Raw genomic sequence first — 14162 nt, 5'->3', positions numbered from 1 at the left:
TATGAACCTATGCTTTGTAACATGGTATAACCCTGGACCTTGTATTGGCATAACCATGGAAGATGGAGCAGGAGCCCTCAGGTCACTGAGGTCATGTATTAGGGAATATAGCTAGATGGCTCAGTGGAGAAAGCCCTGGATCTGGAGTCAGGAAGACCTGAGTTAAAATTTGACCTCAGGCACTTACTAGCTGTGTGACCTTGGGCAAGTCATTTACCCTCTGCCTTAATCCACTAGAGAAGGATATGGCAAACCACTCTAGTAACTTTGCCAAAACCCCATGGATAATATTGGCATCCACAGAGACACAAAGAGTAGGACATGACTGAACAACACTAGGGAGTACTTTTGTTTGCAGACAACAGAGGGTAGACAGAGAATGCTACAAGGCCAAATCGCCCACATCTTGAGGCCATGTGGCTTTTGGTAGGGTCCAGCACTTAGTATCAGATTTGTGCTTCTCTTCTATTCCCTTCAAAGACTCTGAAAGAAGCCACCCAGTGGCAGGGACACCCAACCTAGCCAACCAGGTCAGGTGAGATGGTGCCTGTTGTCCTTAATGACAAATACCTCCTCCTTTCATGGTCTGAGATGGCATGAGGACAGCTGCCGCTGATTTCCTCATTGCCCCAGAAATTTTGCTTCAATTTTTTCCTCAGTGAGGAGGAGTTAACACAGGAAAGGATGGGTTCCTATGGAAGCTAGCAACACCCAATTAGCATATACTCACAGCTGTTCTCCTTTCTCCTGTGATTTCTGTCCATACCTTTGCCACCATTTATTCCAGCATCTTATCAAATAAATTTGTGGCCAATAATCTGTATGTGTCTTATTAGAGTAATAGAAGGTGGGAGTGAACAGTTTAGAAGAGGAATGCAGAAGGCTTTTCTGGAATGATGCTTAGATAGGCTTGAGCTGGGAAGTGAGTGGACAACAGGATCAACCTCCAACTCCCCAACCTGATGGTGACAACTTTCTAAGCTAGTTCAAAGTGATAAGGAGAAAGAAATAGCAAAGAAAGAGACCTGTAATCTGAAACCATAAATTTCCTCTAGCTATTGTTGGTATGAGTTAGAAGCTCAGGAAGAAGAGGGAGAGGAGAGAGTTACCTCTTGGGATCCTCTCTCTTGTGTCTTAATCTTTGCTACATGTGGGAATTATTCTACCACAATAGTATTTCATGTGTGGGATAACGGTAATAATAGTACCTGTAGTATCCATTCCATAGGGCTGTTGTAAGGAGGTAAAATGTATACATATCAATTATTTTATTATTATCCTGATATGTTTATTCTTCCCTTCCACAATCCTACTTAGTTCTGTTTAATTCAAATCGTAAAAGTTCCTCACATTTATACAATATTTGTACAGCATTTTCCTTATAACAACCCTATGAGATAGGTAGTAGAAATATATCAATCCAATTCTATTCAAATATATTAAGCTCTTAACTTATGCTCAGTTTTAGGCTAGATATTCTGGCTGGGGGAGGGGAGGTGGTGGTTCTAGAAAACTGTCCTAAGATGATATAATTTTTACAAAGATAGGTAAGCACAGCATAATTTAAGAAAAGATAGCACTAACACTTCTAGGAGGGAATTTTTAAAAAGGCTTCATCAAGGACTTAGCACATTAGTTGAACCTGGAAAAAAGATGATTCCAAAAGACAGAGATAAGGAAAGAATGCCTGCCAGGCATGAGGGATGACTTGTACAAATGTACACAGGTGGGAAATTGATCAACCAATCATGCATTCAACAAATGACATGACTTGCACTTGACTTTGTTTTGAGTGAGGGTTGTGCAGGTCACCAGCCTCACTTCTCCTTCAGAGTCATCTGAATCCAGTGGCCAGATATTCATCAAGATGACTGCAGATGACCCAGGATGAGGCCATTGGGGTTAAGTGACTTGCTCAAGGTCACACAGCTAGTGAGTGTCAAGTGTCTGAGGTGAGATTTGAACTCAGGTCCTCCTGACTCCTGCACTGGTGCTCTATCCACTGCACCATCTAGCCGCCCCATTCAGCAAATAAATGTTTATTGAATGCTCAATAAGTGTCATGAACTGTGTTGGGTGCTGTAAATGCAAATGTAACCCAAGTCTCAAAGTGCATTGGTATGACATTCTTTCCTCATTAGTGGAGACCAGTGCTCTGCACCTTGGGAGGGGCAGGTCGGACTCTCTTTGGCTTTGGGACTTGGATGATAGAAAGACAAAGGTAAAAAATAAAACAGTCCTTGCTTTCAAAGAGCTTACATTCCACTGGGGACACAGAATATATAAATATACATATATATATATACACATACATACATATATGCAGCATATGCATATATATGCACATATACATATATGTAATTATATATAAATTAATTATATGTAATTATATATAAAATAAATACCAAAATGTGTAGGAGTTACAAAGTTTTGAGGGAGGGAAGGTACTAGCAGTTGGGCAGATTAGGAAAGACTTTGTACAGAAGATGGTACTGTATTGGACTACAGTCTTGATGGAAGTGAGAGATTCTACTAGGCTGAGGTCAGAACGGAATGCCTTCCTGGCAAAGAGGGATGGGAGATGAAGTATAGTGTGTAAGGAATAGAGAGACCAGTTTGGCTGGCTTATGGAGTGTCGGAAGGGGCACGGTGGATAATGAGACTGGAAATATAGGTTAGGGACAAGTTATGAAGGATTTTAAAAGCCAAACAGAGGTGTTTGTATTTTATCCTAAAGGCAGTAGAAGGCTGTTGTTTATTGAGTGCAAGAGTGATGTGGTCAGACCTCAGCTTAAGGAAAATCACTTTGACTACTGCTTGAGGGATGGATTGCAAAGAGGAGAGCTTGGGAGCAGAGAGAAGAGAGATGATGAAAACCTGAACTGGAATGGTGGTTGGGAAGCGGAGAGAAAGAAACAAAAGGAGAGATATTGCGGATGTAGAACTGACAGGATTTGAAACTCAATTTTTAAAAATTTAATTAATTTTTTTCAATGAACAAAAATCTATGTTTTCCTCCTCTCCAATCCCCATCACTACCACTGAAGGAAAAAAACTGCAACAAAGCCCTTGTAACAAATATGCATAATTAAGCAAAACAAATGCTTATATTAGTGCTCTCTCTCTCTCTCTCTCTCTCTCTCTCTCTCTCTCTCTCTGGGTCTGTCTCCCTCCCCTCTGTCCTTTCTTCCCCTCTCTTTTCTTTCTCTCCTTTTCCTCTTCTTTCTCTTGCTTCTTTGTTCTCTTTCTTTCTCTTCTCTCTTCTCTTTCTCTCCATTCTTCTGTTTCATTTTGTTGATCAGAGTTCTTAATCTTCTAAAGTTGTTTGTTTTTACAATGATTATATTATATAATTTTTTCTCCTCATTCTGCACTTTTCGCTCTGCATCAGTTCATGCAACTCTTCCCAAGTTATATGAAACTGTCCTCTTCCTCATTTCTTCCGACACAATAGTATGCCATTACATTCATACACCATCAGTTTGTTTAGCCATTCTTTGATTGATGGGCACCCCCTTTAGTTTCCACTTCATTGCCACCACACAAAAAACTGGCTATAAATATTTTTTTCCATTTGTACTTTGATGGTTCCAAATGGCTTTCCAGAATAGATTTGCATTTCTCTATTGGTGATTTGTATCATTTAAAAAAAATATGGCTATAGAGAAATGCAAATTTAAGCAAAATTCCAAGACTCTACCTCATACCTATCAAACTGGGGGAAAAATGGTGGAGAGGAGGGCATGAAAAATGCTAGAAGCACACTAATCGATATGGTTGGCAGAAATGTGAGCTGGTTCTGTTATTCTAGAAAACAATTTGGAGCTTATTACATTTACCATTTGTCGACTGTATAAACAAAAGGCATTTGACTTAGCAGAATAAAATTCAGCCTTAAAATATCTCTTTCAACCAGGTATTTCTCATGCCCATGTTGTTTATACAAAATCCCTTGATGAATATAACCCTAGAGATTACTCTCTATGATGGCTGTCTGATTAGTAATATCAAATGAGAGAAAATATAAGCAATACATATTTGTCAAAGGTGTTTGCTACTGAAACAAAGAACAAACCCAGGCAATTAACTTCATTTTATTTTATGATGAGATTATTAGGCTGGTAGATGAAGGAAATGTTATCAGTGGAATGTAACTGAATTTCAGCAAGGAATCTGACAAAAATCTCTTTAGTCTGATAACAATAGAGAGAGATGCAAGCCAGGTAATAGTATAAATAGGAAGATTTGTAAATAGTTGATGAGCTGGCCTGATATTGTTGGTTAATAGATCAGTATTAACCTGGAGGGAAGTCTCTAGTGTCATGCTACAAAGGCCTTTCCTCAGTCTTGTCAATTCAATTTAATTCAATAAACATTCATCAAGCATGCTTGAGGCACTGTGCTTGCTAAATTGAATTTCTAGATGCTCCTTTTCTCATTGCCTTAACTTATCTTTTGTCCTTTTTCCTTATTCTCAACTAGCCAAGGTACACTAATTTGGCTAATTAATTGATTCTAAGGTATTAAAGAGAACACTGGTTACCCAAAGGTTAATGTGCTACCCTTATCCTCCCCAAGTAACATATAGGTACCAAAGGAACCTTCTAGAAACATAAAGGTCTAAGCTCCAAGGAGTTAATACAGTCACAGAATTTCAGTTAGAAGGGATCTCAGAGGACATCTAGTTCGATCCATATCAAAGAATCCCATCTACTCTTTGTTGAAATATCTCTGGTGAATTTTTGTTATAACAAATAATTGGAAACTAAAAGTGTGGCCATCAGTGGGGGAAGGGCTGAACAAATTACGTATGAGTGTAATGGAATATTATTGTCCTATAACAAATGATTAAAAGCACAGATTCAGAGAAATCTAGAAAAACTTGCCTAAACTGATGTATAAGTGAAGTGAATAGAACGAGGACGAAGTTTATATGATTATTATGTCATTGTAAAGAAAAACAACTTCTAAAGATTTAAAATTTCTTATCTATCCAATAACCACCCATGACTCCAGACGACTGATGATGAAACATGCTTCTCACTGCTTGGTGGAGATGTCAATTAGTCAGTCAACAAGCGTGTATTAAGTGCGTACTAACCGCCTGGTCCTGGGCATAGGAAGAAAGATAAAAGACAGTTCCTGCTCTCAGGGAGGTCCCAATCCAATAGGGGAGACACTATGCAAATAAGTACATGGAGATAATTGTTAGAAAGTTTAATTCAAAAGTGGGTATCCTGGCAGACTAGTTAATTCAAGAGGGGTTGGCATTATCTGTCAACTCCACTTACATTGAGAAATAATGATAATAATAAAATAATAATGATAAAGCAACAATAACAAATTTATGTAGTGTTTTAGGATTGGAAAAGTGCTTTTGGGTAGAGCCAATCAACTTCTTTTAATGGCTGTCAGAGGAGCTAAGTGTAGGAAGAAGGGCAGTGACCACAGACCCTGCTCTGATGGAGGTAGTTGAGACTGGACGTATTCTGGGGCCATCAAAATGATAGGAGGAAGAGGGGAAAGAAAAACTTTTATTTGTAGAGCTGGAGTACTCTAGACAGACACCTCAAAGACATGCATTGTTTCTGAGTAGAAGTTTCCAGCTACTCTATGTCTTTATTTTAATTGGGGAATTGCAGCTTTTCCTGACATACCTCTTGAATACCATTTGTGGCATCTTTGAGGGTTCTGGGTATGCTTTTCCCAAGGCTAGTTTCAATCTTCCTGTGAACAGAATGAAAGATGGCAGTGGAGGGAGGTAGAAAAGAGAATGGAGGAGTGAGGTAGAAGTTTCTTAAAAAGGAAGGACAGAAAGAAAGAAAAAGAATCCCCAAAGTGAATCAATGGTCTCTGTGCTAAATGAGATACTCTTTTTTATATTTCAGTCTCTGCCTTTGTTCTTTCACTCTCCTCCTTCCAGTTCAGCAAAGTATTACAGGTATTATTCTAATGTCAGCTGTGGTCTTGAAGCTAAAGAATCATCACTGCATCTCGGTTTTGGAGGGAACTTCAGAAGCCATCTTGCCTTATCCATCCTCTCTCTGTTACATCCAACAAATGCTTGGTCTCTAACAGGAGTGAACTCACTCAGGCAATTCATTCTATTTTTTGATAACCATGTTAGGCAGTTTTTCCTTACATTGAGCCTAAATCTGTCTAACTCCTACTTATTGCTCCTAGTTCCACTTTCTGGGACTGATGAGGTTTAGGGGTAATGGGGACCCCAAAATACCAACAGTCCGGGTAGTGCTCGAATGAATTTGACTCAAGCCTTCTTAAAGCCAAAGAAAACAAAGTTTATTAAAGATTCACCAAGTTGGTTTGGCTCTTAAGGAGCCTAAGCATTTGTAACGTTCATATTCACAAGCGGGTCAGATAGCTAGACAGAGTCTGAGCTAGATTGAATCTGAGCACCTTCATGGAGGCAAGGTGGGGCTAAATACAGAAAAGACTATAGGAGGGATCTGGAGTGGGGGGAGTGGTCTGGTAGTCCAGGGTGATGGGAAGAGGGGTCTAGGGAGGGTCCTGAGGAGAAGTCCAAGGAGGGAATCCAAGGAGGATCAAAGGTTGAAGACAGCTGGTGGCAATCAGGAGACATCAGACCATGGAGCGCCTAGGTGGGAATCAAGGCAATCAAGAGGTAACAGATAATGGCCACAGATTTGAGTATGAAAAGCCAGGTTAAGTGGGGAGATTCAAAGATAATTCAATTTGAGTATGAAAAGCCAGGTTAAGTGGGGAGATTCAAGGAGAATTCAAGGAAGTTCCCAGAGTCTGAACCCCATCAGGACCAAGTTGGACATGTCTAATCCTTGTTCTTTATGATAGTCCATGAAATACATGAAGAGTGCTACCATCTCCCTACCTAAAGCTTGATTCCTCTCGAAAGCTGAAGATTCCTCCTTCAACTACTGCTCATCTGACATGGTCTTATTTTATATATATATATATATAATTCTGGACATCTTCCTCTGAAACCTTTGCAACTTATCCATGTCCATCCTAAGATGTGCTGCCCAGGGTTAGACAGAATATTTCGATATGATATGACCAGAATGGAGTCCACAAAGGGATCATCATCTTCCTTTTCATGTCATGCCTTACCTCTCTAACATAGTCCAATATCACACTGTTGGCTAATATTGAGCTCCCAGTTCAATAAATCCCACATACAACTTTCACATACGCTTGTCAGACTGTTGGATCATGAAAACAAGAATCCCCAAGCAAACTCATGTTCATTCTCTCCATTCTATTTCAGGTCAAGCAAGGAAGCTGATTCAATAAGCATTTAATTCAATAAGCCTTTATCAAGCTCCTACCACATTCCCAGAATAGTGTTAGGAGCTAAGTGTTGTAAGAATGAAATGGAGGGAAGGCAACTGACAGAATGTGTTTACATGCACATACTCCATCATCCTCTTGCTTAAAAAATCAATTCTGTATTTAATGAACACCAAATAAAATGTCCATTTTCATAGGCATAGTAGAACAAAAAAGAGAATTATACTTGAAATTGCAGATGTCTGTTATGAATAGCTTGCTTTTTTTTTTAGGTAAATTCAACTTCAAAACTGTCCTACTTGTCTTTGCTTTTTTCTGTGCTTCCTTCTGTTCCTTGCATTTTTAACAAAAGATACCCCAGTTGCCCTCTATTCTTTCTTTCTTTTAATCACTCTATAATTATTCTCCCTTTATCCTACTCCCCTTGGAAAAGGAAAGAGGGAAAGAGAGAGACAGAGACAGAGGGAGGGAAGGAAAGACAAAGAGAGAGAGCCCCCCCTTTTTTCTAACAAATATGCATAGTCAAACAAAACAGATAGCCAGCTTGCTTGATTAGCATGTTTCATCAACAGTCCTTTGGAACTATGGAGTTGGTTGGAATCCTCAAGTCTTACATTCTTACTGTTTGAGTTTTAGGTAATGAGAATAACATGGGGGTGGGGAAAAGATTGTAGATCACAGAAGTTCTGATTTATTAATATTAGTGACTAAGAAGACTTCAGAGAACTTGGTAGCACAGTGGATAGAGTAGACCCTGGGCAAGTGACTTAACCCTGTTTGCCTCAGTTTCCTCATCTTTAAAATGAATTGAAGAAGGAAATGGCAAACCACTCCAGTATCTTTGCCAAGAAAACACAAAATAGGGTCACAAAGAATCAGATGTGACTAAGAAAAGACTGAACAAGAGATTTTCTAATTTTTCTCTTCATTAAACTAAATTTCAGAGAGGTAAAAATGACCTAATTAAACCTACTTAGTAAAAATTTGCTAGAAAAAATCTGAGTCATACATATAGAAATGGATTCTATAAATTTATTCAATTAAATTCAAAAAGCATCTATTAAGTGCTGGACATACTAAGACAAAACAGTTCTTAACCTCAAGGATTCAAATATTCCTACTAGGGGATATACCACGTGCATGGTGGAAGGGAAATTGAGGAATCAAAGAACATTTGTAACTGGGAAAATCAGGTACCTTCACATAGGAAACCTAAGTGAGAGAGGTGGAAAGGTCAGATTTCTTTAACATACCTTTACTGTTGATGGGCTTCAGTCACCACAGGGAGTGGACATTAAGGCCTTGGTTATTAGACAACTAATTTAAGGTTAGATTTTCCAAAGATAATCTATGGCTTTGTGTGCTAATAAATTTGAGCCAGAACAAAAGGTAAGCTATGGAAGCAGGATTATTGTTCTCTATCCCTACAATCCTGTCTTCACTTTTCATATCCATGAACAGAAAAATTCCATTTGTCTCAGCACTTTATGTTGACCAGTGAAAAACCTCAGTCTCCCTGTCTACATATCATGTCCTACATATCATGTCCTACATAAAAACACAAAAGTACTCTGTGTAACACAGAGTGCCATGACAGTTCAGAGAGTTAAAAATACAGCTTAGAGAGGAAGAGACTGGGAAGACAATTGATGATTGAAAATTTTCTTCTTAAAAAAATTTTTTTGTTTCTTTTTATTAATTTATTTGTTTTCAATTTTTTACAATCACTTCCATAAGTCTTAGATTTTTTCCCCCTCCCTCCTTGAGATGGTGTGCAATCTTATATGGGTTCTACACATAAATTCTTATTAAACACATTTTCATATTAGTCATGTTGCATAGAAGAATTAAAATGAATGGGAGAAACCATGAAAACAAAACAAAACATAACAAAAGAGAAAATATTCTGCTTCATTCTGTGTTCCAATTCTATAGCTCTTTCTCTGGATGTGGATGGCATTTTGCCTCAAGAATCCACTGGGGATGTTTTAGGTCCTTGCATAGCTGTGAAGGGCTAAGTCTACCAGAAAAATTCCTTGCACACTGTGGTTGTTACTGTGTACAAAGTTCTCTTGGTTCTGCTCCTTTCACTCAGCATCAGTTCATATAAGTCTTTCCAGGCCTCTCTGAAGTCTTCCTGTTCAGCATTTCTTATAGCACAATAATATTCCATTACATTCATATACCACAGCTTGTTCAGTCATTCTCCAGTTGATGGGCATCCCCTTGATTTCCAGTTCTTGGCCACCACAAAGAGAGCTGCTAGAAATATTTTTGTACATGTGGGACCCTTTCCCATTTTTACCATCTCTTAGGGATGCAGTCCTAGAAGAAATATTGCTGGGTCAAAGGGAATGCACATTTTTGTAGCCCTTTGGGCATACTTCCAAATTGCTCTCCAGAATGGTTGGAGCTCCACCAACAATGCATTAGTGTTCCAACTCTCCCACATCTTCTTCAACATTTATCATCTTCCTGTTTTGTCATGTTAGCCAATCTGATAGGTGCAATGTGGTATCTCAGAGTTGTTTTGATTTGCATCTCTCTAATCAGTAGGGATTTTTAGCATTTTTTATATGACTATAGATAGCTTTAATTTCTTCCTCTGAAAACTTTCTGTTGATATCCTTTGACCATTTATCAATTGGGGAATGACTTGTATTCTTGTAAATTTGACTCGGTTCTATATATATTTTAGAAATGAGGCCTTTACCACAGACATTAGTTGCAAAAATTCTTTCCCAGGTTTTGCTTCCCTCCTAATTTTGGTTGTGAAAAATGTTTCTGATGCTACTACTCCAAAGGATAATGATGCTATCCAGACTACAGTGAGAATTTGACAATAATCCCCATCCTTCACAAATTTTCTTTCCCTTCTGCCCTTGCTAATGCTCCATTTCAGCCATTCAGAGGTCACCAATGTCCTTCCTATCAACCCAAAATCCTTTCTTCAGTCATTCTCCACCTTTTTGTAGCATTTGACACAGTTGACCAACCTCCTGGTGACCCACCCAGCCCCTATGGACTCTTGGTGTCTGTGTTTTCACCTCTTCCTCCTCTTCCTCCTCCCCTTCCTTCTCCTCCCTCCTCCTCTTCCTCTGTTACCCTGACTGGCTCTTCTTCCTCTTTAGAACCTTCTAATGTTGGTGATCCTCAAGCTTCTATTCTTAGTCTTCTCTTTCTACACTCTTGCTCTCTAAATCTTTTGTTTATATTATCTGTAAGGAAGCTTAGTTTAAGCTTGTGGTAAAAACCACCAGATGTTACTCACCTGAATTGCTATTAGAACAAGTCTCCTGAATCTTGTATTCATGAAATTAACTTTTTGAAACACTTTTTTTTTTAAACCTACCAATATAAACTTGGTCAAAAATCTTGCTGAAATTCAGGAATATGTATCTATGTCAATTTCTTGGTCAATCAGTTCAGTTAACCTTATTTTTAAAAATCATTCCATGTTTTAAAACCAAAAGGAACCTTAGAAATCAGTTCAGTTTAACACTTTTTGTTTTTGTTCTTTGGGAATGTTTCTTTTGATTTGTTCTTTGGGAATTGTAATGCTAATCAGAGAGTTAAAGATCTTCCTCATCCATTAATGGGCCAGCCCATTAAGGAAAGCTTGATTAGGGGAGGCCTACACCTTTTGTTAATTTCTAATGCACTGGTTCTCAAGAGTAGTGATGCCCTCTGGCTCTGAAAAACCTATAAACACTCTGAGGTGAGGTTTTGCTTTGAGGATTCTTCATCGGAAGTGTTTGTTTGTCCAGATGAGACTCTGGGCAGCTACTAAGGAGGCCTCCCCACCCCCTTGAAAACCCAGATGTTGGTACTTCTCTTTCTGGTAACTATGTATGTATGGGCAGACAGTTGGACCTGTCTGTTGATCTGTGATGTATACATTCCTTACAGTCAGACAGCTGGAAGCCCTGTCTGTTGATTCTTTCTTTGTATTTTCTCTGAAATTCAGGGTGTTGAGTTTTTCCCCTGAACTAAGTGAACGATGTATGTGCTTGACTGTGACCCCTCAAAAGTTACTTTTCTTTTAGAAAACCAGATCTACGAACCTAGACAGCACACCTTTCTGCGTATGTCGGGGTCCTTGCTTTTACTGGAACCTATGCTGACTACTGGCAATCACTTGTTTCTTATCTTTATGCTTACCAACTATCTGTATAATAATTTATCCAAAAATATTTCAATGACCTGCTCCAAAATATTCTATAAGATTTGATTCCAATTCTCCTAGCGGAGATTGTGTGGCTACCCATTGTCACTTTTTTCTCTCTCTCAAATTATTTTCTCTTTATTTCCTTACACAACACTGACCTATATAGAAGCAACCTTAGAAAAATGAGAACCTTAAGTATTCTTCCATAGAGCTTATTTAGTCCTAGTGCAAAATTACTTCCTGGCTTCCAGGCCCTGCATTTGATCTCTGGACAATGTCCATCTAATCAACAGGGGCAGCTTTCTATCTAATCCAGTTTGGTTGTCAAATTAGAAACAGGAAAGCCTATCTTGCATTTTTATTTTAGGATGAAAGGCTAGTCCAGAAAGGTATTCTCAAAGACCAGTAAAAAGGGATGATCTAAAACTCCTCTTGAACTAGTCTGCCAGGATACCCAGCAACTCCACTTTCAATATAAACTTTCTAACAATTAGAGTTCCTCAGCACTTTGTGGAATGTCTATTCCACAAATTATTAAATTTTTTGAATTTGACAGACATCAAGCAATTGGACATTTCCCTATACAAAGAAGAATGGAAAAAAGGGATTGTACATGAAACCAAGAAAATACCTCCATCAGCAAAAATCTAAGATCTCCTGGAAAATCCTTTCACCTGAAGTTCCCTGGGAAGGGAGAAATGGGGTGGGGGAAGAAACAACATGTGATTTCATTAGTGGTGGGGAATTTCAACATTCCCACCTCTACCAATACAAATCAGTACCAGCTCCGCAATTCACATATAGTGGGGAGCATGGTGAGATTAAGTGAATGAATGAATGAAAAAGTATTTATTCAGCACTTAGTATGTGACAGGCACTTGCTAAGGGTTGAGGATTCAAATATAACTGCAAGCAAGTGTTGACTTCAAGCAACTTATATTCTACTGAGGGAACACAGGAAGGAGAGAGATAGGAGAGGAGGCAAAAACTCACTTATCAGACCCCAGGATCCCAGCTTGGGCAGAGCATAGTTCTGATGGAAGGAGGATGGAGAGGATGTCAGAGTGCAGAAGGCATGATTTGGAAATGGCTTGAAAGTGGTTTGGTGGCCTTGTTCTGAGCAAGATAAGGGTCACACAGACACATGTCACACATGAGTCAGAGACAGTATTTCTGAATCCAAGATTTGCTTTCTTCCACATCTGCCTATCAAAGCTGACTATAGTCACAAGCATCAAAGCATTAGAGCTAAAGAGGACCTTAAGTATCATCCAGTCCAATCTCTCGTTTTAGAGATGTGGAAAATAAGGACCAGAGGTCATCTAGATCATCTAGACTCACCCAGGTAGTAGGTGACAGAGCAGAAATTCAAATTCAGTTCTACCGATTCTAGACTCATCATTCTTTCCATAGCAGCATGATGCCTTCTGGATCCTATGTTTTCTCCATTACATTATGCTGCTTAGAGGCCGATAGGTGGCATACTGGATACTCCTCAGTTTAAATTTAGCTTCAGACACTTATTGGCTTTGTGACCCTGGTCGAGTCACCTGTTTCTGCCTCAGTTTCCTCAACTTCAAAGTAAGGATAATAATAAAAACACCTACCTTCTAGGGTCGTTGTGAAGGCGAAATGAGATAATATTTGTAAAGCAATCAGAACAATGGCTGGCACATTGTAGCCACTTAATAAATACTTTTCCCCTCTGGTAACTGAACTCCCTTTAACATATAACCTCCATATAACCTCTAAGGTCTGTTTCCACTCTACTACTCCCTTGCTTATCCTAAACTTACACTTTGCCTTCATTGTGACCATTAGCTGGCCAAAAAGAATGGCCTGATTCAATGACCTTTCCTCTTTCTACTAAAATCACTTGTCCCTTTTCTGGTTAGCCAGGTAGACAAGCTTTTTTTTGTTTGCTTCTTATCTATTGTTTTCCATTTAAATTTCATTTATATGCTGTAAAACTTATTGACCAGAAATACTCAGCTGTGTGTACATTTTATTTGTCTTAAAGTGAGACACATACAGAGAGAAGAAAGACAGAGAGAGACAGAGAGAGAGAGAGACAGAGAGAGAGACAGAGAGAGAGAGAGAGAGAGAGAGAGAGAGAGAACACATTCTTTATTCTAGTGAGAAAATGTTTCCACAAAAGGAGCTAATCTGGGAGTTGAGACAAAGTGGGAGAATGGTGTTAGACTGTACAAGTCTGGAATTTACATTCAAGATGCAAATACTCCTAGAAATGATTGCAAACTGGTAAGAGTGACAGGTTTCCAGGGAGCAAAGTGGATATCATGGTTTTTTTGCTGACACTAGTCATTTTACTGGGTTTTGCAAAACTAGCCATGTGTCCACCTGCTGATGAGTTATTTGGAAAGAGGAAGCAGGCCCCTGAAGGAGGATGAGCTATTGGGAAACTCCACCCATGAAAAGTGGAGAGGGGATGAGTTTTACTAGCATGGTTCAGTCTTTCTAATGACTCCTATGTGAATGACTGGCAGCCTAGCTCTCTAGCACCACCTGCTGCCAGTGTTGAACTGAACAGAATTCCCAAATATGGCATCCTCATTCCAGGACAATGGAAAACTCTTTGCTTACTATGTTGATATTGTAAAGTTCTGAGTAAGAGTCAGAAAAAGTCTTTCTCAATATTACCTGACCCATCAACATTTTGTACATAGAGCAAATCATACTTATAGTA

This window comes from Notamacropus eugenii, chromosome 1 (genome assembly GCF_028372415.1).
Source record: "Notamacropus eugenii isolate mMacEug1 chromosome 1, mMacEug1.pri_v2, whole genome shotgun sequence".
In the NCBI taxonomy this organism is placed as follows: Eukaryota; Metazoa; Chordata; class Mammalia; order Diprotodontia; family Macropodidae; genus Notamacropus; species Notamacropus eugenii.
Note: the sequence above shows the minus strand (reverse complement) of the source record.